We start from the raw sequence: 21,727 nt of genomic DNA on the forward strand, positions 1-21,727 counted from the left end.
CCCACCATTTAAGCCCAACTTTGAACCCAACAACCTCCAATGTCAGATCTACTTTTGTTGGTGTCATGACCTCAATTTTCCATCTTAGGATGTCGTGATGACACCTAGTCTGTAAGACTAGGTAAGCCTATCAAACAAGAGAATATGACAGAAATAAAGACTGAAAAACATGATATAAACTGATAAGTCTCATAATAATCTCAATATTCAACAACAACTACAATACTTTCAAAACCTGGTGAAACTGAGTCAGAAGCTCTACAGAAAGTACTAAAATCTCAATATATCTCATTATCTGATTAGAAGATAAACAGTAATTAGAGAATGGCGGAAGGTGACTCCGAGGCCTGCGGACGTTGAGTAGGTATACCTTGAATTCTACGGAAATAACTGAATGATCACTAAAGTCCCGCACAGGCAGATGTACCTGGATCTGCACAAAAATATGTAGAAACGTAGTATGAGTACACCACAACGGTACCCAATAAGTATCAAGCTAACCCCGGTAAAATAGTGACAAAGCCAAGTCAAGACACCTACTATGATAAGAAAACTGAATAGAATATAGCATAGACTAATAATGGGAAGCGAGGAAGTAAATGACAGATACCAACAACAACACCAACAACATACCTAGTATAATCTCACAAGTGGGGTCTAGGGAGGGTAATATGTACGCAGACCTTACTCCTACTTGGGGAGGTAGAGAGGCCGTTTCTGATAGACCCTCCGCTCAAGAGAAGGTGGAAAGGAAGAAAAGGGAAGAAGAAGAAGAAGAAGAAGAAGAAGGGGGGGGTGGGGTTGGAGAAAGACAGATAAGGGAGACAAAAAACGATAAGGAAAAATAGGAGAAAAAGTAAATGACAGATAAGCAGTTCAATAATGTAAGCTAACAACGAAAATTTAAGTGGTAAAGGCAACAAGTAGTGAACATATGATGAAACAACAAGTAGTCAAACACGGACAATTACAAGTAAGACAATGAAGGAAACAACAAGAACTGTTCAACCAACAAGCCTCTTTTAGCATGAAATGTACAACAAATGTCACAACCAAGGTACCACGCCTCATATTCACATTTCACAGTTTCAATCGCAATCTTTCTTTATATTACCGCGTGAGCTTTGCATTTATTTTTGAAAACATTTTCCCGAAATAACTACACATGTTTTAGCCCCTTTATGGCACCGTGTGGCTTCAAGTAATTTCCTTACGGGGAACGCGCGTATAAATCCCACCTTATCTCACCACATACGTATCAACCACCATCCTTATACCACCGCATGCGTATCCATATCACCACACAATAATCAACTCGCACCACACGTGCCCATATGCCACAACACTTGCGAAAATCAACAATACCAATGTTACCACAACATAGAGCCCATGGCTCAATCATAATATGTACAAAAATCTCAATAATGTCAAAATGAATGAGGAATACTCAACAATTAACAACTTCAACCTCAATGTGATAATGGCTTCCACAAGTTTAACATCAATAACCCAACAAGAAGATATTCCACGAACTACAATATCAAATAAGAGTAACTTAATAATAAAGGAGTAACAAGACAACAAGAGAGGTAGTAACTTCAACTAAAGCATATGAGAGAAAATACGTCAACAAAGGATAGAACAAATACTAACAACATTAATTAGAGCATGCGAGATGAAATTTAACAATGAAAGATGTAACATGTTATGACAAATTCAATTAAATGCATGAAAGAAGACTAAAAGTTTAAACCAGTCAAAATACCATATATAGCCCGTGTACACACTCATCACCTTGTGTACACGTCTTTCACATAGTACAATTAGCACAACCAACCCAAATCTTAAGGGGTAGCCCCCCCTCCCCCCCCCCCCCCAAAAAAAAAAAAACTAGGCAAGATACTTACTTCAACTAGGCCAAATCAACCCTCGAATATAGCTTTTCCCCTAAAATTCGCCTCTACATGGCTCAAATCTAATAAAAAATGACTTATTATCATCAAACAATGCAAAGGGAACCAATTACGATAGATAAAGCTATAATCTTTACACATTTCCAAAGTCAACAAAAGTCAACCCAGGGCCCGTCCGGTCAAAATCCGGGTCCAAGGGTATATTTTGACTATCTATAACCCTACGAGTACATTTTCAAATCCGAGTCCAATTCGACTCTCAAAACTCAAATCTTCATGTTTTAAAACTTTGACAAAAATCCCCAATTTCCTCTTTTTTTCTTATAAATTTGATGTTAAATCTAAGATAAAATAATAAAATATAATTGAGAATTGATTAGAATCACTTACCAATATTTGTAAATGAAAATCCCTTCTCCAAATTGCATCCTACCGAGTCTAGGATTCTAAAATATGAGAAAATGATATGAAATCCCGACTTTCTAACCTTTTGTTCAGTTGCAGATATCGCAAAGCGATCCTTCGCAATTGCGAAGGATATCTTGCAATTGTGGCTACTCACAACTTGAGTTGGAAGTCGCAAATGCGACATAAGCTTCACAATTGCGAAGCCTGCTCCCTTTGCAAATGCGACACTTTTGTCGCAAATTTCAGACCTTCTTCGGTTTTGCGATTCGGGTATCGGAATTGCGACACCTGAGATCCCCTGATATGATTGGAATTGCGATGCTGGTGCTTGTAATTGGGACACCTGAGGCATCAGCACACCAGCAATCTTGTTTCAGTTCAAAACCACTCTGAAGCACGTCCGAAACTCATCCGAGCCCTCGGGGATCCAAACCATACAACCACACAAGTCTAAAAATCTCATACGAACTCGCTCTCACGATTAAAACACAAAAATAACATCTGGAACTACGGATCGGACATCAAAACGTATTAATTTCAAAGAAAAGTTCAAGAACCTCTAGAATTGCAATCAAGCGTCCGAATCCTATCAAATCAACTCCAAATGACATCAAATTTTGCAGATAAGTTCTAAATAGCATAATGAACCTATTCCAAGTCCCATAACCAAATTCTGAACCCGATATCCAAAAGTCAACATACGGCCAAACTTGGGAATTCTTCTAAACATCAAATTGCCAATTTTTGGCAAAACAACATAAATCAACCTACGACCCTACGAATTCGATTCCGAGCATACACCTAAGTCCAAAATCACGATACAAAACTATCAGATCCATCGAAATGCTGTTCCAGGGTCGTTTTCACAAAAGTCAAACTTGGTCAATATTTCTAACTTAGGCTTCTAAGCTAAGAACCAAAGGGTCCAAATCTACCCAAAACCTCCCTGAAACGAAACTAACCAACCCCGCAAGTCATCAAACCATAAATACACATGTGTGAAGGATCAAAAGTAAAAATAGGGCGCAAATACACAAAACAAACGGTCGGGTCGTTACATTCTCCCCCTTTTAAATAAACGTTCATCCTCGAACAAGCATAGAGACATACTTGAAGTGATAAAAAGGTGAGGATAATGACTTCGCATGTCGTGCCCTCGACCGGATGACCCCTCCATTGAACCTTCACTGAAGCAATATTCTTTGACCTCAACTTTCAGACATGGCTGTCCAAGATGACCACCGACTCCTCAATATAAGTCAAATCCTTGTCCAATTAGACTGAGCTGAAATCTAATACATGGGACGGGTCACCATAATACTTCCGAATCATAGAAACATGAAACATCGGGTAAACTCCCGATAAGGTGGGTGGCAATGCAAGCTTGTAGGCCACCTCACCAACTCTCTCAAGGATCTCAAAAGGACCGATATACCTAGGGCTAAACTTGCCCTTCTTCCCGAACCTCATCACACCCTTCATGGGTGAAACCCGCAGCAAAACCCTCTCTTTCACCATGAATGCTATATCACGAGCCCTCCAATCAGCGTAACTCTTATGTCTAGACTGTGCTGCACGAAGCCGATCCTGAATTAACTTGACTTTCTCCAAGGCATCCCAAACCAATTCAGTGCCCAACAACCTAGCCTCACCCGACTCAAACCAACCAACTGGAGAACGACACCGTCTCCCATATAGGGCCTCATAAGGTTCCGTCTGAATACTCGATTGGTAGCTATTGTTGTAGGCGAACTCTGCAAGTGGTAGGAATTGATCCCATGAACCCCCAAAATCCATAACACAGGTGCGTAGCATATCCTCCAAGATCTGAATAGTGCGCTCGGACTGCCCGTCCGTCTAGCGGTAAAATGATGTACACAACTCAACCCGTGTGCCCAACTCACGCTGCACAGCTCTCCAAAAATGCGATGTGAACTACGTGCCTCGATCGGAGATAATGGAACCCGGCACGCCATGGACGAACAATCTCATGGATGCCTAGATATGAAGAATAGGTAGTCACCACCGTGATGAAATGTGCCAACTTGGTAAGTCTATCCACAATCACCCATATTGCGTCAAATTTCTACAAAGTTCGTGGGAGCCCGACAACAAAATCCATGGTAATACGTTCCCATTTGCACTCGTGAATCTCAAGTCTTCGAAGCAAACCACTTGGCCTCTGATGCTCGTACTTCACCTGCTGACAGTTCAAGCTCGAGCCATTATATCTTCATTCTTCTCCACCAATAATGCTGCCTCAAATCCTGATACATCTTAGCGGCACCCAGATGAATGGAATACCGTGAACTGTGGGCTTCCTCAAGAATCAACTCACGCAACCCATCTACATTGGGCACACATATTTGGCTCTGCATCCGCAACAACTCGTCTTCTCCAATAGAAACCTCCTTGGCATCGCCTTGCTACACCATGTCCTTAAAGACAAGCAAATGAGGGTCGTCACATTGACGCTCTCTGATGCACTCATACAAAGAAGACCGAGAAACCACGCAAGCAAGAACCCCCTTGGGCTCCGAAACATCTAGTCTCACAAACTGATTGGCCAAAGCCTGAACATCCATGGCTAGTGGCCTCTCTGCTAGCGGTAGATATGCCAAACTGCCCATACTCTCGACCTTTATACTTAAGGCATCAACCACCACATTGGCCTTCCCAAGATGACACAAAATAGTGATATCATAGTCTTTCAGCAACTCTAACCATCTCCGCTGCCTCAAATTAAGATCTTTCTGCTTGAATAGATGCTGGAGACTCCGATGGTTGATATAGACCTCACATGGAACACCGTACAAGTAGTGCCTTCAAATCTTCAATGCATGAACAATAGCTACCAATTCCAAGTCGTGCACCAGATAATGCTTCTCATGAACCTTCAGCTGCTGAGACGCGTAGGCAATCACCGTACCGTTTTGCATCAACACCGCACCAAGCCCAATATACGATGCATCACAATACATTGTGTAAGACCCCTAACCCGTAGGAAACACTAATATTGGGACTGTAGTCAAAGCAGTCTTGAGCTTTTGAAATATCGCCTCACACTCCTCAGACCATGTGAAAGGAGCACCCTTATGGGTCAATCTAGTCAAATGTGCAACAATGGATGAGAAATCCTCTACGAAACGACGATAATATCTGGCCAAACCAAGAAAACTCCGAATATCAGTAGGTGAAGACGGTCTGGGACAACTCTGAACTGCTTCAATCTTCTTCGGATCTACCTTGATCCCCTCACTAGACACCATATGACCCAAAAATGCCATCGAATCAAACTAGAATTCACACATGGAGAATTTTGCATATAACTTCTTCTCCCTCAAGGTCTAGAGCACGATCCTCAAATGCTACTCATGATCCTCCCTACTGCGAGAGTATACCAAGTTGTCGTCAATAAACACAATGATGAATGACTCAAGATATGGCTAGAATACACTGTTCATCAGGTGCATGAATACTGCTGGGGCGTTGGTCAGTCCAAATGACATCACGAGGAACTCGTATTGACCATTTAGAGTCCTAAAGGCAGTCTTCAGAATACCCGGATCCCGAATCTTTAGCTTATGATACCCTTAGAGCAAATCAATCTTTGAGAACACTCTAGCACCCCGAAGTTGGTCGAGTAAGTCATTAATGCGCGGTAATAGGTGCATGTTCTTCACTGTAACCTTGTTCAACTGCCTATAATCAATACACATCCGCATCGAGCCATCCTTCTTTACTAACACAACCGGAGCACCCAGGGTGACACACTAGGCCGGATGAAACCCATATCAAGCAACTCTTGTCGGTGTTTCTTTAATTCCTTCAACTCCACTAGTGCCATACAATATGGTGGAATATAAATGGGCTTACCAAAATCGATATCTCTATCGGGCGGCATGCCCGAAAGGTCTGCTTGGAACACATCTGGGAAATCCCTCACTATCGAAACAGACTCAACGGTAGGAGTATCGGCATTAACATCCCTCACAAAGGCTAGATATGCTTCACACCCCTTCTCAATCACCCGTTGTGCCTTAAGGAATGACACATGCTAGGAATATAACCCAATGTACCCCTCCACTCCAATCCAACAAACTTGGCATAACCAATGTCACAGTCTTGGCGTGACAATCCAGAATAGCGTGATAGGGCGACAACCAGTCCATGACCAAGATCACATAAAAGTCTACCATCTTGAGTAGCAATAGATCAACTCTGGTCTCAAAACCACCAATAACAACTAAACATGAGAATTCAAAAAATCATGAGATATATCCAAATACGGAACAAAGTAAGATGACACGTATGAATAAGTGAATCCCGGATCAAATAAGACTGCCCTATGAAAAATCGGAACCATACCTGTGATGACACCATCCGATGCAACCGCTTCCGTCCTACCAGGAAAAGCATAGAAACGAGCCTGGCCTCTACCTCTAGAGAGACCTCTACCCGCCTAACCTCCAACTCTAGCTGGTGGGGTAGGTGGAGCAGCAACCATGGCCTGCAAACCCTGTGGACCCTATGGAACCCGTGGACCCTTTATAGTCTGTGGAGGTGCACCCCTCCTAAGTCGAGGTAGTCCCTCACCATACGTCTGGTATCACCACACTTAAAGCAAGATCTCGGTGGGCGTGGCTACTGAAATTGACCCTGGTCTGGGCGGCTAGACTGACCACTGAACGCACCCCGTGGAGGAGGTGCACTGGACTGCCGCTGAGCAAAATGCGCAACCTGAGACCTCAGAATAGCAGGAGCACCACTAGTAGCTGGAAGTGCTGAATGAACTGGGCGACTCCCATAGCCTTACCATGATGGGTTGCAACTGGAGCACGGGCACCACTATATCCTCCCGAATCTTGAGGTCTTGGCCTCTCTGTCCTCTCTCTCATGACCCTACATACCCTCCAACCTCCACACGATTTCTACCACCTGCTGATACATAGAATACATATCCAATTCCCGAGACATGCTGAATCTAATACCAAAGTTGAGCCCCTCGATTAATTTGTAGAGACTTTCTCTGATTGTAGAAACCAAGATAGGTGCATATTGGGATAACTCACTGAATCTGATACTCTGACACTGTCATAGTCCCTTGACACAAATAGTCAGACTCTGTGTGCCATGCATCCCGAAGGGTCTAGGGAACAAACTCTCTCAAAAACATCTCTGAAACTTAAGCCCAAGTGAGTGGGACTGCATCAGCCGGCCTTCCCTTCTTGTAATCCTACCACTAACGCTACGCTGCTCCTGACAACTGAAATTTAGTAAAAGCAACTCTGCTCACCTCCATAATACCCATGATGCGGAGCATACAGTGGCATTTCTCTAGAAAGACCTTTGGATCCTCGGTAGCCGCGCCACCAAAAGTAGGAGGATCATACTTCTTGAACCTCTCAAGTCTCCTCTGCTCCTACTCAGATGCCGCTGGTTTGACCTCAGGCTGAATCGAAATAACTAGCTGTGCTGGCATGACATTTGGAGTACGGGCCGCGTGAGTCTGAGCTCTTCCCCTAGCCTAAGATGTGGCTGGTGCAGGGGGAATCAATCCCTCATGTGCTAGAGTGACGTAACATGCTCAAGAAATGTGCTAGAGTCTCCAGTAGTCCAGGAGCAGTAGCAGACGTCTCACGTGCTTTCCCCCCAACCAGAGCTACTGGTGTCTCCGAGGTCGCTGCTCGGGCAGGTGCTCTAGCTGCAACGCATGCCACTCCTCGATCTCTGCCCCGGCCCTAGCCCCGCGCGGCTCTAGAAGGGGCGCGGGTGTCTGATCATCGGATCCAGCAGTGCGTTTTCTCACCATCTGTGAGAGTATAGAAGTCAACCAATTTGCAGAATAATGAATCAAAGGAGTGGAATTTCCTAATAGTTCTGTAGTTTCTCGAAGAAAAGTACAGACGTCTCCGTACCGATCCGCAAGACTCTAATAAACTTGCTTATGACTCATAACACCTATGAACCTAGAGCTTTGATACCAACTTGTCACGAAGCCAATTTTCCACCTTAGGATGTCGTGATGACACCTAGTCTCTAAGACTAGGTAAGTCTATCAAACAAGAGAATATGACAGAAATAAAGATTGAAAAACATGATATAAACTGATAACTCTCATAATAATCTCAATACTGAACCACAGTTACAATACTCCCAAAACCTGGTGAAACTGAATCATAAGCTCTACAGAAAGTACTAAAATCTCAATATATATCACTGTCTACATAGAAGATAAATAACAAGAAGAGAATGGCGGAAGGTGACTCTGAGGTCCGCGTATATCAAGTATGTATACTTTGAAGTCTTCCGAAATAACTGAATGATCACTAGCATCCGACACGGGCAGCTGTAGTATGAGTAAACCATAACGGCACCAATAAGTATCAAGCCTAACCTCGGTAGAGTAGTGACGAGGCCATGTCAAGACACCTACTAGGATAAGAAAACTAAACAAAATATAGCATAGACTAATAACAGGAAGTGAGGAAGTTAATGACAGATAAGCAGTTCAATAATGTAAGCTAACAACGGAAATTTAAGCGGCAAAGGCAACAAGTAGTGAACACATGATGAAAGAACAAGTAGTTAGACACGGACAATTACACGTAAGACAATGAAGGAAACAACAAGAACTGTTGAACCAACAAGCCTCTTTTAGCATGGAATGTACAACAAGAATCACAACCGATATACTACACCTCATATTCACATTTCACAATTTCAATCATAGTCTTTCCTTATATCACCGCGTGAGCCTTGCATTTATTTTTGAAAATATTTTCCTGAAATAGCTACACGCGTTTTAGGCCCCTTATCTCACCGTGTGGCTACAAGTGATTCCCATACTAGCAACACGCGTATAAATCCCACCTTATCTCACCGCATGCGTATCAACCCCTATCTTTGTACCACCACATTCGTATCAATATCACAACACAATAATCAACTCGCACGACATGTACCCATATGCCACAACACTTGCCAAACTCAAGAATACCAATGTTACCACAACGTAGAGCCCATGGCTCAATCACAATGTGTACAAGAATCTCAATAAAATTAAAATGAATAAGGAATACTCAACAATTAACAACTTCAACCTCAATGTGATAATGAACTCCACAACTTCAACATCAATAACTCAACAAGAAGATATCTACGAACTAACTTCAAATAAGAGTAACTTTGTTATAAATAAGTAATAAGACAACAAGAGAGGTAGTAAGTTCAACTAAATTATACGAGAGTACGACAATGAAGGATAGAACAAATACTAACAACGTCAACTAGAGCATGTGAGAGGAAATTTAACAATGAAAGATGTAACATGTTATAACAAATTAAATTAAATGCATGGAAGAAGTTTGAAAGTTTAAACCGGTCAGAATATCGCATGTAGCCTGTGTACACACTCGTCACCTTGTGCATACGTTTTTCACATAGTACAATTAGCACAAACAACCCAAAATTTAAGGGTTAGTTCCCCCTCACAAAGTTAGGCAAGATACTTAGCTCAACTAGGCCAAATTAACCCTTGAATATAGTTTTTTCCCATAAATTCGCCTCCACATGGCTCAAATCTAACAAAAAATGACTTATTATCATAAAAAATGGCAAGGGAAATTAATTACGTTAGATAAAGCTATGATCTTTACACATTTTCAAAAAATACAATAAAAGTTAACCCCGGGCCCGCCGGTCAAAACTCGGGTCCAAGGATAGATTTCGACTACCCATAACCCCACGAGTCCATATATGTGTTTTATTTTTAAATCTGAGTCCAAATCGACTCTCAAAAACTCAAATCTTTATTTTTTAAAACTTTGACAAAAAATCCCAAATTTTCCTCTTTGATTCTCATAAATTTGATGTAAAATATAAGATAAAATCATGAAATATAGTTGTAAATTTATTAGAATCGCTTAGTCAATATTTGTAAATGAAAATCCCCTCTCCAAATCGCCTCCTACCGAGTCTAGTGTTCTAAAATATGAGAAAATGATATGAAATCCCAACTTTCTAATCTTTTGTTCAGCTGCAGATGTAGCAATTGCGAAAGATTTCTTGTAATTGGGGCTACCGACAACCTATGTGGGAAGTCGTAAATGCGACAAAGGCTTCGCAATTGCGAAGCCTGCTTCCTTCGCAAATGCGACACTATTGTCGCAAATGCGAGCCTACCCTATTCCAAACCTTCTTCGCAATTGTGATCCAGGTATCACAATTTCGACACCTGAGATCCCCCTGCTAAGATCAAAATTGCGATGCTAGTATTCGCAATAGCGACACTTGAGGCAACAACACACCAGCAGTCATGTTTCAGTTTAAAACCATTCCGAAGCACGTCCGAAACTCATCTGAACCCTCGTGGCTCCAAGCCAAACATTCACACAAGTCTAAGAACAACATACGAACTTTCTTGTGATATCAAAGCACAAAAATAACATCTAGAACTACGGGTCGAATATCAAAATGCATGAATTTCAAAGAAAAGTTCAAGACTCTCTAGAATGACAACCAAGCGTCCGAATTCTATCAAATAAACTTCAAATGATACCAAATTTGGCAGACAAGTTCTAAATAGCATAATGGACTTAATCCAAGACCAAATCAAATTCCAAACCCAATAGCCAAAAGTCAACCTATGGTCAAACTTGGGAATTCTTCTAAAACTCAAGTTGTCAACTTTCGGCAAAACAATACAAATCAACGTACGAGCCTCTGAATTTGATTTCATCCATACGCCCAAGTACAAAATCACGATACAAACCTATTGGAGCCATCAAAATACCATTTCAGGGTCGTTTTCACAAATTTTAAACTTTGATCAAGATTTCTAACTTAGGCTTCTAAGCCAAGAACCAAAGGGTCCAAATCAACCCAAAACCCTTCTGAAACGAAGTATCAAAAGGAAAAATGGGGCGTAAATACATAAACGACCGTCGGGTCGTTACAATTGGTCTCCAAAATGCTCTTTCTTAACTAAAGTTATATGATAGCTCATCAAAAACCGAGATATTGGTACAAATGCAGACCGAGGAACCTGTGGAAGAGAATACATAACTCTAACCCCAAATGATGTAGAGGGCGGTCCCTTGCAAAATATGCTAATGCGATTGGGAATCGTCCGACCTCAATAAATGGAGTTCATCTTATGCCCAAATCCTTTGAAATGGAAATAACAAACCGACAGTGTTTTTCTCAAAAGAGGAAAACGATATGCTAGCACAAACATGCAAGTGGACTATCATTCCCTTGTATAAGACTTTCGATTGATATTATCGAGACTGAATTTGAAAAAATTATACCAAGCAAAGGTTGTATAAAATCGAAGTCTGTAACATGCATCATGTTTTTATATTTCGATAATATTGAGGATCATCTAAATGCTTATGCTAGTCCTTTCATAATATGGGTGATGAATGTTATGAAAATACTCAAATGGACCCCCAAATTCAAACCTATTGTTTAAACAACACTTGTCTTGTCTGGATTAATTTGCCAGACCTTCCCTAACATTATTATGAATGGGTTGCCCTATGAATTGTTGAACCCACTGACAGTCATCTGGTTATGTATAAAGCCACCACATCCAAAACTAGACCAACTACTGCTAAAGTAAGGGTTTATATAGACCTTACCAAACATCTTTTGAATGAAATCTTGGTAGAAACAAGGTGTGAAGAAGGTAATATGGAGATTATCAATCAAAGAACGGTGTATGAAACTACACTTGCATTCTGTTTTCATTATAAGGTTCAAGGGATATCACAATGAGAAATGTAGAAAACTACACCCTGAATTGAGAAATGAACCATGGAAGAATGAAAGACCTCTAGGACATGTGAACTTGAGGGGAGGAAAACACAAAGAACTGATAAAGGCCTAGGAGACTGCTCAGGTGGGAACTCAGAATGTTGATAAAAAGGCTACAGATGGTACTAACAACAATGCAAGAGCAGAGGCAAAAGAGGAAATCATGGAGCAAGCAGCTGATGAAGAAGGATTGCTGACAGTGACAGAAAAGGGAAAGCTGTCAACAAAAATATTTCTGCTACTGGCATGGTTACTCAAAGTAGAAGAAACAAGTCCACTACTAAAAGTAATGACCAAAATTCTGCTCAAAGGGGACCCAAGGTACAATTATTATGTCTTATAACACCACAAGAGAAATTGAAATGATGGATATCCTGGTCCCTGACAATACCTCATCTCAACAATAAGTAGTTTTTTATGGCACAAAAACACAAAAGACAGGACTAAGAGGAGAATAAATCCAATAAAATAAAACCAAAATTTCAGAGAAACAAAAACAAAATGAGGAAAGTAAGACAAGGAAAAAAGATTCTCTTACCAGAGGTTGAAGAATGCCAAGAAATTATGGACAACTCTATAATACAAATGAATGGAGGAGATCTGCAAAAGGTAAACAAGAAGAGAATAAAGTTCACTTCAAGAGCAACAATACTTGCTGGGGTGATTCTTAAAGGTGAAGAACATTTGGGGAACAACATATCAGAACTTTCATTCCTTTATTTGGATTGGATCCTAGCATGATTGAAAGATGGGGCATGCAGGAAGGCTACATAAAAAGAGCAAGAAGAACAATATGTGAAGATTTGAGAGGTTAAGAACGTGGGTACATATACTGCTTATAAAGGATGTGTTAGTGATATGGTTATGGAAAGTTGTTAGAAGACCCTGGAACCTCCAAATCTGATGATGAACTTATTAGGGGATCATGCTATTCTTTGTTATATGAAGTAGTGGTTGCTACCCCACCCATGTCCAGCAAAATGTAATATTTTTCAATAACTTTTCTCCAAGAGGAAACTATCACCTTCCAGAAATAGGAATGGAGACTTCCTACTCTCAGAGGGACAAGCAACAATAACAAAGGACAAATACATTTCAACCCTAATATTTTTCATGATTAATACAATTTTATGGAATATTAGGGGTACTAGATCTCTAAATGCAGCTGAAAAACTCAAGCTTATGAAACATCAATATCATCTTCTGTACATATTCATTCAAGAACCTATGGTAAATTCTATGAAAATTGAAAAATTCAAAAGGAACCTGGGATATTAATATTGCTTCTGTAATTTCTCCAATAAGATTTGGGCTTTTTGGTCTGATGAGGATGATTTAAATATCTTGGAAGACTGATAACAAAAGGTGTTGATTCAAATCATTCAAAATCAGGGACGTACCTCTTTTCATGTGTATGTGGTATATGCCAAGTGTGATGAGCAATTGACTATAGTTAAAGAGAGCTTTGACTTTATTTTCCTGTCTCTCTGACCGCGACCTTCAAAATGGGGGCTATTTGAGCTCTAGCTTTACCTAAAGTGACAATAAAGACCCCCCAAATACCATTTGGAAGAGACTTGATAGACTTGCCGAGACTGCAAACTGGTTTGATCATTTTAGAAGTACTATTGTCATTCATTTATCTAGATCTTTCTCAGATCATACCCTTTTACTTATAGCATGCAAAGCCAATGTTATTGAGCACATAAGGTATTTCAAGTTCTTGAACATATAGGTTGAGCATGATGATTACTTAGCTATCATTTAAGAAGCTTGGTTTGAATCCACTTAAGACAATCTCATATACTCCCTTCATCAGAAATCAAGAGAGTTTGCAAAACTCTTAATTCTTGGTCTAGAGTGGCTTTTGGATATATTTATAAAGAACTTAAGAAGCTGGAAATCCTTATTAGATCTTTAGAATATTCTAATAATGACCCGATGTAACGATCCGGCCGGTCGTTTTGAGAATTTTTACTTCGATCTCCTATTAATTGATTCCCCCGTATCTTTTTCTGCTAATGTGACTTGCTGGGATGATTCGTTTGGCATTTCGGAGTGTTTTGGGACACTTAGTCCCTAAATGAGAGCTTAAGTCAGAGAATTTAGACCGTAGTCGAAATAGTGTGAAGACGGCTCCGGAATGGAGTTCCGTCGATTCCGTTAGCTCCGTTGGGTGATTTTGGGCTTAAGGGCGTATTTGGATTGTGTTTTGGAGGTCCGTAGCTCATTTAGGCTTGAAATGACGAAAGTCGAATTTTTGGAGTTTCGGGCCGGTAGTGAAATTTTTGATATCGGGGTCAGAATCCGATTCCGGAAGTTGGAGTAGGTCCGTAGTGTTGAATATGACTTGTGTGCAAAATATGGGGTCAATCGGACGTGGTTTGATAGGTTTCGGCATCGGTTGTAGAATTTTGAAGTTTCAAGTTCATTAGGGTTGGATCGGAGGATGAATTGTGTTTTTAACGTTGTTTGATATGATTTGAGGGCTCGACTAAGTTTGTATGGTATTTTAGGATTGGTTGGTATGTTTGGTTGAGGTCCCGGGGGCCTCGGGTGTGTTTCGGATTCTCAACGGGTGAAAAGTTTGGACTTAGAGGATTTTCAGATGTGCTGGTTCTGGTGTTTTCGCACCTGCGGTAGTAACGGCAGGTGCGGGGCCGCATAGGCGGACGACCAAGCGTAGGAGCAGATTTTGGGAGGAAGTCTGGGGTCGCAGGTGAGAGGGGAGTTCCGCATCTGCGACGCCCGCAGGAGCGAGTGAAGGAAGCGCACGAGCGATCTGGGACCGCAGAAGCGGATGAGGATCCGCAGGTGCGCACACGCAGGTGCGACCAAATTATTGCAGAAGCGGACGAGGTGCATTAAGTGAAATGCCGCACCTACGATGGAAATTTCGCAGGTGCGGGACCGCAGATGCGGTTCTGGGATCGCAGAAGCGGAAATCGTTGGGCAGAAAAGGGGATTTCGAGGGTTTGAAATTCCTATCACAAAAATTCGATTCGGAGCTTGGTGGAAGGCGATTTTTCAAGGGATTTTGAAGAAGAGCTATTGGGTAACTAATCCTAACTCGATTTTGATCATATTACCTTAATCTATTGTTGTATTCTTCATCTAATTAGAGGATTTGAGTGAGGAAGTTGGGAAATTGGGGAAAAAGTTCCCCAACAATAAATCTGAGATTTGAGTGAGATTTAGACATCGGGTTTGGACGATTTTTGCACTAGTGATCTCATGAGTGAATGCGTGTTCATAATTTGTGACTTTTACCCGATTCCGAGACGTGGGTCCGGGGAGGATTTTTGAGCTTTTTTCTATTTTCTTGCCTTAGCTTTGATTTCATTAGCTAAATTAGTTGCTTGTAGCTATATTTACGTTATGTAATTGATTTGATTAGATTTGGGCCACTCGGAGTTGGATACTTGTGGCAAGAGCGTGATTTCGGATTGATTTGAGCTTGGTTCGAGGTAAGTGGCTTGCCTAACCTTGTTTAGGGAAACTCCCCTTAGAATTTGATATTGTTTGATATATGAGCGCCGTGTACGTAATGTGACGAGTGCGTACACAGGCTATTTGTTGAAAAACCCCATTTTCATTAAGCAAATATTTGTTTTCCTTCAATAGCAACACTAGTATATGTAACTATACTGTTTAGCTTAGGTAAGCATGCCTACATGCCTTAACTGCCTATCTGAACTCTGTGCAGCATGCTTAGTGAAAATTACTTGTCTTCTTTGATATGAACTTAGTCTGAACTATAGAATTCCTTGTTAAAATTGTTGTTTATGTTGATTGAGTTGCACATTTACGTTTGGGACTACGGGACGGTATCCCGGGAGATCCCCCTACACGTTTACGTTTGTGACTACAGGACGATATCCCGGGAGATCCCCTGTTATTATCTCTGTGTACCGAGCTATTGTTTTTTTATGATTTCATTCTCGTTAAATTTTAGTATTTATCTTTACTGCGATATTTCATTCTTTATTATTTTGTTATGTATATACCAGTAGGGCCCTGACCTGATCTCGTCACTACTCGACCGTGGTTAGGCTTGGCACTTACTGGATACCGCTGTGGTGTACTCATTCCCTTTCCTGCACATGTTTTTCGTATGCAGATCCGGGTACCTCTTTCCAGCCACATTAATAATGAGGCGAGACGACTGTAGAGACTTCGAGGTATATCTGCCGCGTCCGCAGACCTAGGAGTCCCTATCTACTCTTCCTCAAGTTAAAGACTTCTTGTATTTTCTTCTTGTATTAGACTCTGGAGTATGGGTGTACTGTGTTCTTCTTTAGCTTGTGACTTATGACATTTCTGGGTTTTGGGAGAGTTATAAATACTGTTCGGAAGTGATTATTGTATATGCCGAGCGGCATCGCATTTCCTTGTTTACAATTTACTTTTAGTCGATAGCTTTCATGTTTTGTTCCTTTATCCGCAAACGTTAGGCTTACCTAGTCGTAGAGACTAGGTGCCGTCACGACAGGTTCACTGAGGGGGAACTAGGGTCATGACAAGTTGGTATCAGAGCTCTAGGTTCATAGGTGTCGTGAGTCACAAGCCGATTTATTAGAATTTGTGGATTGGTACGGAGACATCTGTACTTATCTTCGGGAGTCTGTAGAGCTGTTCGGAAAATTTCACTTCATTTGATTCCTTGTCGTGCGAGATTATTTACTTCCAAATTCTAAACTTCTGTATTCTATTCTCTCACAGATGGTGAGGACACGTGCTACCGGAGATGAACAGGCACCTGCGCCCCCTGTTAGAGCCGCCAGAGGCCGGGGTCGGGGTAGAGGTCGAGGACGCGCACATGGTGCAGCCAAAGCACCCGGGCGAGCTACTACAGAGGAGCCACCAGTAGCTCCAGCCAGACCACAGGCACCTGATGCGCCTGCTACCACTACTACTCCAGCTCTCCTGGAGACCCTTGCACAGTTCATGAGCATGTACAACATTCTAGCTCAGGCAGGGTTGGTTCCCTTTGTTGCAGCCACATCTCAGGTCAGGGGAGGAGCACAGACTCCCGCCGCCCGCACCCCAGAGCAGCGGGTTCAGGTCGATCAAATCCCAGAGGTTATACCGGTATCTCCTATAGCCTAGCTCAGCCCGAGGGTAGGGCAGCAGTTTCAGAGGAGGAGCAGCGGGGGCTTGAGAGGTACAAGAAGTACGACCTCTTACATTCAGTGGTCTAGCATCAAAGGATGCTTAGGGATTTCTGGAGGAGTGCCACTGTATCCTCCACACTATGGGCATAGCAGAGTCGAGTGGGGTTTCTTTCACTGCCTTCCAACTTCGAGGGGCAGCCTATCAGTGGTGGCGTACTTTTGAGTTGGACAGTCCGACCGAGGCAGCTTCCCTTACAAGGACTCAGTTCTCGGATATGTTTTTGAGGGAGTATGTCCCTTAGAGTCGCAGGGACGCATGACGCGCGAAGTTTGAGCATTTGCGCCAGGGTACTATGACTGTTTCAGAGTATGCTGTCCGTTTCAGTGACTTGGCTAGGCATGCACCGGCCTTGGTTTCTATAGTTTGAGAGAGGGTTCGTCGGTTTATTGAGGGGATCATTCCTAGCATCAGGTCTAGCATGGCCCGGAGTTAGAGATGGATATCGCGTATTAGCAGGTGGTGAGTATTGCTAGGAGAGTAGAGGGCATGCTTGCTCGGGATAGGGAGGAGAGAGAGGCCAAGAGGTCTCGAGAGTCGGGCCATTATTCTGGTGCCCGTGCCCCAGCTGTAGTTTGTAATGGTAGGGGCTATGTGAGTTTCCCCGTTCATTCAGCTCTTCCAGCCGCCAGTGGTATTCCAGCTCCTCCTAGACCTCAGGAGCCTTATTGTGCACCTCCAGTATCTAGTATGCCTCCTGCACGGGGTGCTTTCAGTGGTCAGTCCAGCAGACCTGGCCCGAGCTAGTCACAGTCGCCACGCCCTCCTAGAGCTTGTTTTGAGTGTGGCGACACTCGCCATATGGTGAGGGACTGTCCTAGGCTTAGAAGCGGCGCACCTTCACAGACTTCTCAGACACAGCTTTCTCTACAGGGTTCCTAGGCTGTGATTACAGCACCAACTACTAGCCCACCTGCTCAGCCAGCTAGAGGTGGAGGTCGGGGAGGTAGAGGTCGCCCTAAAGGGGGAGGCCAGGCCAGATACTATGCCCTTCCTGCTCGTACAGAGGCTGTTGCTTCCGATTCTGTCATTACAGGTATTGTTCCGATCTGTCATAGAGATGCATCGGTTCTATTTGATCCAGGCTCCACTTATTTCTATGTGTCCTCTTATTTGCCCCGCATTTGGGCGTATCTCAGGATTCTTTGAGTTCCCCTGTTTATGTGTCTACTCTTGTGGGAGATTCTCTTGTTGTGAACCGCGTTTATCGGTCATGTTTGATTGCTCTTAGTGGTTTTGAGACCATAGCCGATCTATTATAGCTCAGCATGGTTGATTTTGATGTTATCTTAGGCATGGATTGGTTATCGCCCCATTATGCTATTCTTGATTGTCACACCAAGACCTGACGCTGGCTATGCTAGGTTTACCGCGATTAGAGTGGATGAGTACTTTAGATTACACTCCCAGTAGAGTTATTTCATTTCTTAAAGCTCAACAAATAGTTGAGAAGGGGTGTGACGCGTATCTAGCTTATGTGAGAGATGTCAGTATTGATACCCCTACAGTTGATTCAGTCCCAGTAGTAAGGATTTCCTGACGAGTTTCCAGCTAATCTTTCGGGCATGCCGCCCGCCAGAGATATTGATTTTGGCATTGATTTGTTACCGGGCACTCAGCCTATCTCTATTCCTCCTTATCGTATGGCTCCTCCTGAGTTGAAGGAGTTGAAGGAACAATTAAACTAATTGCTTGATAAGGGCTTTATTCAGCCCAGTGTGTCACCTTGGGGTGCTCCTGTCTTGTTCGTGAAGAAAAAGGATGGTTCTATGTGTATGTGCATTGATTATCACCAGTTGAACAAAGTTATTATGAAGAACCGGTATCCTTTGCCTCGTATTGATGACCTGTTTGATCAGTTACAGGGTGCTCGAGTATTTTTCAAGATTGATTTGCGTTCAGGCTATCATCAGTTGAAGATTCGGGAGTCGAATATCCCGAAGACTGTTTTTAGGACTCGGTATGGTCATTACGAGTTCCTTGTTATGTCATTTGGGCTGACCAATGCCCCAGCACTATTTATGCATTTGATGCACAGTGTATTCCGGCCATATCTTGACTCGTTCGTAATTGTCTTTATTGATGACATTCTGGTGTACTCCCGGAGTTGGGAAGATCATGAGCAGCACCTGAGGACAGTGCTTCAGACCTTGAGAGAAAAGAAATTATATGTAAAGTTCTCAAAATGTGAGTTCTAGTTGGATTCCGTGGCATTTTTTGGTCACGTAGTGTCGAGTAAAGGGATCAAGATGGATCCGAAGAAGGTGGAGGAAGTGCAGAGTTGGCTCAGACCATCCTCAGCTATAGAGATCCGAAGTTTTCTTGGCTTGGCGGGTTATTAGCGTCGATTTGTTGAGGGATTCTCATCTATTGCAGCACCTATGACTAGGCTGAACCAGAAGGGTGCTCCGTTCAGGTGGACGGAAGAGTGTGAGGTGAGCTTCCAAAAGCTCAAGATAGCTTTGACTACAGCCCCATTATTGATAGTGCCTATAGGTTCGGGGTCTTATACAGTCTATTGTGATGCGTCGCGAGTTGGCCTCAGCGCGGTGTTGATGCAGGACCGTAGGGTGATTGCCTACGCGTCTAGATAGCTGAAGGTGCATGAAAAGAACTATCTTGTCCAGGACCTTAAGTTAGCTGCTATTGTTCATGCCTTGAAGATTTGGAGGCACTATTGTACGGTGTCCCTTGTGAGATCTATACTGATCACCGGAGTTTATAGTATCTGTTCAAGCAGAAGGATCTTAATTTGCGTCAGAGGAGGTGGTTAGAGCTGGTTAAGGATTATGATATCACTATTTTATACCACCCGAGGAAGGCCAATGTGGTGGCCGATGCTTTGAGTCGTCGGGTCGAGAGTTTGGGGAGTTTGGCTTATCTACCTGCAGCAGAGAGGCCCATGGCGTTAGATGTTCAGGCCTTAGCCAGCCAATTTGTGAGATTGGATATTTCTAAGCCTAGTCGAGTATTGGCTTGTGTGGTCTCTCGGTCTCCTCTTTATGATCGTATGTATGATGACCCCTATCTTCTTGTCCTTAAGGACACGGTCCAGCACGGTGATGCTAAGAAGGTCACTATTGGGGATGATGGTGCTTTGAGGATGCAGGGTAGGCTATGTGTGCCTAATGTAGATGGTTTGTGTGAGTTGATTATTTAGGAGGCTCATAGCTTGTGGTACTCTATTCATCCGGGTGACACGAAGATGTACCGGGACTTGAGACAACATTATTGGTGGCGTAGAATGAAGAAAGACATAGTGGAATATGTTGCTCGGAGTTTAAATTGCCAGCAGGTGAAGTATGAGCATTAGCGGCCGGGTGGATTGCTTCAGAAGTTAGAGATTTCGGAGTGGAAATGGGAGCGGATCACTATGGATTTCGTTGTTGGACTCCCACAGACTCAGCGGAAGTTTGATACAGTTTGGGTGATTGTAGATAGGCTGACCAAGTCAGCTCATTTCCTTCCTGTGATGACTACCTATTCTTCCGAGCAGTTGGCTCGAGTTTATATCCAAGAGATTGTCAGACTTCATGGCGTGTCGGTATCTATCACTCTGGCCGGGGCACGCAGTTTACATCACGATTCTAGAGAGTCGTACTGCATGAGTTGGGTACTCGGATGGAGTTGAGCATAGCATTTCACCCTCAGACAGACGGACAGTCCGAGCGCACTATTCGGATTCTTGAGGATATGCTTCGTGCGTGTGTGATGGAGTTCAGAGGTTCTTGGAATCAGTTCTTTCCACTTATGGAGTTTCCCTACAACAACAGTTATTAGTCCAACATTCAGATGGCATCGTATGAGGCTCTCTATGGTAGGCGGTGTTGGTCCCCAATAGGTTGGTTCGAGCCGGGCGAGGCTAGATTATTGGGCACAGACTTGGTTTAGGACGCTTTGGAGAAGGTTAAGGTGATTCAGGACAGACTTCGCACAGCCCAGTCCAGACAAAAGAGTTATACGAACCGGAAGGTTCACGATGTTTCATTTATGGTTGGAGAGCGGATCTTGCTTCGGATTTCACCTATGAAGGGCGTCATGAGATTCGAAAAGAGGGGCAAGTTGAGCCCAAAGTTTATTGGTCCCTTTGAGGTGTTGCGGCATGTTGGGGAGGTTTCTTATGAGCTTGCCTTACCTCCCAGCTTGGCAGGAGTTCATCCGATATTTCATGTTTCGATGCTCCGGAGGTATTACAGTGATCCGTCTCACGTGTTAGATTTCAGCTCAGTCCAGTTAGATAAGGATCTATCTTATGTTGAAGAGCTAGTGGCTATTTTGGACAGGCACGTTCAAAAGCTGAGGTCAAAGAGCGTTGCAGCAGTAAAGGTTCAGTGGCGGGGTCAGCCCACCGAGGAGGCGAACGGATGTTTTAAGAGGTATGTCTCTGTGCTCGTTCGAGGACGAACATATGTTTT

This window comes from Nicotiana attenuata, unplaced genomic scaffold, assembly GCF_001879085.1.
Source record: "Nicotiana attenuata strain UT unplaced genomic scaffold, NIATTr2, whole genome shotgun sequence".
Taxonomy (NCBI): domain Eukaryota; kingdom Viridiplantae; phylum Streptophyta; class Magnoliopsida; order Solanales; family Solanaceae; genus Nicotiana; species Nicotiana attenuata.